The sequence below is a fragment of the Leuciscus leuciscus genome (genome assembly GCF_965113295.1).
Source record: "Leuciscus leuciscus genome assembly, chromosome: 14".
In the NCBI taxonomy this organism is placed as follows: Eukaryota; Metazoa; Chordata; class Actinopteri; order Cypriniformes; family Leuciscidae; genus Leuciscus; species Leuciscus leuciscus.
This window is the reverse complement of record NC_138738.1, coordinates 17,884,423-17,888,727: the sequence shown is the minus strand read 5'-3', so window position 1 is coordinate 17,888,727 and position 4,305 is coordinate 17,884,423.

Genomic DNA, 4,305 nt, shown 5'->3' with positions numbered 1-4,305 from the left:
TCGGTCACTTGAAATTTTTGACTTGGGGATGTAATTTTTTTTTACAGTGTAATGTGATGTTAAAACATTTACTATTTTTCGGAGAATATTGAATATTAACTTATTGTACAGTAGCAATTTTACAGTCTTCTGTAAAAATTACAAACATCTTGACATGTATACAGAACAGGGGCTGTGCTCTATTTCTACAAATACAAATACATTTTTAGCATTCAATTTGTTTAAATTATTGGTGAATGTTTTATGAACCAACAATGACTAAATGCTAATGCTAACAATCCTCTTTTGCAAAATGTTAAATGTTTAAATATTACTGTTATATTTTATTTTATATCATGATATTATTGGTATTGGTGTTGGTTAATTGGCACAACTACATATCATTTTAGCCATGCATTAATTTAAGAAATATTTTGAGACACTAAATGTATCTTTTTTTTCTTCTTTTTTTTTTGACCAGAGATATTTAACAAAAAAAAATAGCTCCAATCAACCCTTGGCTCCCCTATGTGGTTTCAAGTTTTGTTTGCTTTTTTTGGATGATATTATTATCACGCTCGCCAGAGTAGTGTCCCACATCACTACTCCAATCAAGGACTGTATCTAAACTCATCCTCATCTCACCCCTATTGTCTTGTCTCGTCTGAGTCTGACCCGCATGCTTCGCATGCAATCCTTTTCTTCTTCTAAGAGATCTGCAAGGAAAGATTATTATTAGAGTTGTTATTCATAGCTTGATGTTACTGTGATCTCTCCTTCTTCATCAACAACCTTTGAATGTATTACCTCTGACTGTAATAAAGTGCATTCATAGCAACTGGCTCCATCGTCTTGTTCATCGCATGACAGTAATAAAGTTTATGACATAATAAAAAGAGGGACAGAGAGTTCTTTTCATTTTCTTTTCTTAATCCATTTTTAAACATGCATTTCAATTTACAGTACACAAAAGCAAATAATCTAAATGTCAACCTCTTCTGGAACATCTTATTGGCTAAATCTGTTTGTCTTAAGAAGTAAACCCTCAGTCTCCTTTTATTTTCAAAGCTTTCATCGGATTTAGCATCTGTTTATTTTCGCCTGCTCTTAAATCTGGCGTCTCATAGAATTTATACCGTAATTACAGCTGAGCGCAAGTTCCAAAACCCATCACCATTCTAACAAAGTTTTATTCTCGTTCCTGCAAACAACCATAATTACAACATTGCCATTCAAGCAGAATTTGGCTATTGATAATGCATGTGTGTAACCCTGTGTAATTAAAACTCAGAAAGAAGCCGGGAGGAAACAGAAAAGCAGCCTGAATGAAAGTGTGGCCTGACCAGCTGAACCTTCTTCAGTGGTCTGTTCCTGTAGAAGTGCACAGTAAGTCGCAGACAGTGTCGGTTGTCCCCAAAGAGAAGGCTTGACTTGGGTACAGCCATGTCATTTTGTGATGCTTGGCTCCATGCCTCAAGTCGGCAGCTGCCATAAATAAACAGTGTTGAGAGCCACTGGCTTACACCCAACCACGTCTACAGTAGAGGGGAGTAGAAAGACTGCTGGACAGAATGTGGCTCAGTGACCCTCTCCTTAACCCTGCAAGTGCTCAATCAAAATGGCTGAGAAATGTGTGTGTGTGTGTGTATATATATATATATATATATATATATATATATATATATATATATATATATAGACACATACATATGTGTGTGTTTGCTCTATTATGTTGCGGGTCAATTAGACTCTTTTCGATTTTTGAGTTGCCTGAAATGCTGGTTAAAATGCTGTTTTTTTACACATTGTGTACATGCATGCAAAGTTTCAAAACACTGATGTTTTTTTACATTTACACACATAATTATTACGCTTGTGATGTTCGTGGGTCAATTTGACCCACATATTTTAATGTTCTAAGGCAACTGTACAGACCGATAATAAGAACTTTTTTTTCATTTTTTTTTCACTAAGCTAAAAGGGAGCTTTTCCTCACTTATTTCAATACTGAAAATATTTTGTCAGACACAGATGGTAGAAATGAGCGAGTATTTCTTCTTCTTTTTTTAAGCTATCTGAAATGCTTTAGTTGTAACCGAAATTATTCAACCCCTGTTGCAAATCAGTTTTATTGGCAACATTTACAGACTGTCAGCTGTTTGCAATGAACAAATCAAACAAAAGTCATTTAAATAGCTCAACACAACAAATGTTTCAAGTGGTTTCCCCAAATTCAACTGAAAATGCAACTTTGAATGACTTCTGCAGTCTCAAAGTTATTTAACCCTGTCATGGCAAGCATCTTAGAACACCCTTTTGCTGTTATGACCTGCTGCAAATGATACATAATCAGACACCAGCTTCTGGCAGCGTTTCTGAGGAATCTTAGCCCATTCCTCATGAGCAATGGCCTACACTGTAAAAACTAAAGGAGCCTCAAATATCCTGTCGGATACTCAAGGAACTTCAAAATGTAATTTAAGTGCCTCAAAGCTCTTTCTCCTATAGTAGGGTTACTGGAGGAGCATTGACAATCTTTGAGGTTCTTGCTGGAACTTATGGGATCCTTTAAGCACTTTGTATTTAGTTCAGAGTTTCTGGAGTCACCTTTTCATTACCATGAGACCTCGAAGTGCTTTGAGGGAAAATAGAGGAACTTGAATGCGATAAAAGGGTTATTGGAAGATCTTTTAACATTTAAGTGGTTCCTGGAAGATCTCTTATGTTAAAGCCAGCATCTGGAGGAACCCATTGTTCAGTGAGGCCAGAATAAGATTATTATTATCCTATTATTATTATTATAGGCTACTTAAGTTTGATTCAGTATACATGCCCAGGTGAAAAAGACGTACTATTAAAAATGTACTTGAGTGTGTTTTTAGTAGGCCTACAATACAAATATACTTAAATACATTTTTAATACATTTAACAGTAGCCTACGTCTTTTTCACCAAGGTAGCTTACATTTATTTAGTATCTATAGGCCTATTTTATTGATTAATTTAAACCTTAAACAATAACACTAAATTATAATAATATTAATAATAAGAATTCATTAATTATTATTGAATAAATAATAGTAATAAATTAATAATTTTACCTACTTCTTCATAAATTATTATTTGAAGAAGAAGAACTAGGAGGAGAAAAGTTTTATTCTGTCACGAAACTGCTGCTATTCCTCTACTGTCGTCGCTTCAGCGATCCTCGCGCTGCTCGCGCGCAACAAAGCTCAGCTGATCGACGTCATCGGATTTGAAGTAACGGCTACTCTCATCAAAGCTTCCGCCGTTTGTTCGGCTCTCCATTACAAGGTTTGTAAACTCGCCAAATAAATATAAATACTCTACTACTCACTATATATTCAAACACACACATATAAACTAAATTTATTATACATTACTACTTTTTTACAGTGTTTACCACTCGTTTATTGCACAGTATCTGGTATGAAGGTTTTATAGCCGCGATGCTACGTTGATCTAACGTAAGTTAACGTTAATGAACAAATGGAAATTATTTGTTTAAGGTTTAAATTAATCAACAAAATAGGCCTATAGATACTAAATAAATGTAAGCTACACAGGTGAAAAAGACGTAGGCTACTGTTAAATGTATTAAAAATGCATTAAAGTATATTTGTATTGTAGGCCTACTAAAAACACACTCAAGTACATTTTTAATAGTACGTCTTTTTTCACCTGGGTATGTAGGCTATACTGAATCAAACTTAAGTAGTCTATAATAATAATAATAGGATAATAATATTCTCATTCTGGCCTCACAGAACCATTGGGTTCCTCCAGATGCTGGATTTAACATAAGAGATCTTCCAGGAACCACTTAAATGTTAAAAGATCTTCCAATAACCCTTTTATCGCATTCAAGTTCCTCTATTTTCCCCCAAAGCACTTCGAGGTCTCATGGTAATGAAAAGGTGACTCCAGAACCTCTGAACTAAATACAAAGTGCTTAAAGGATCCCATAAGTTCCAGCAAGAACCTCAAAGAATGTCAATGCTCCTCCAGTAACCCTACTATAGGAGAAAGAGCTTTGAGGCACTTGAATTACATTTTGAAGTTCCTTGAGTATCCGACAGGATATTTGAGGCTCCTTTAGTTTTTACAGTGTAGACATGCAAATGACTTTTCCAACTTAAAATTGTTATAAATCTTGAATACTTTGGAGCACAGACTTAAGTTTGGTATCTTTTTAAAGGGGACACTTCACACTTCACTTCACTTCAAAGTTATAGAAGTTTAGAATATAAAAAATATAATATATAAAAATATAGGCCTAATATAAAAAATATAAAAATATTAATTT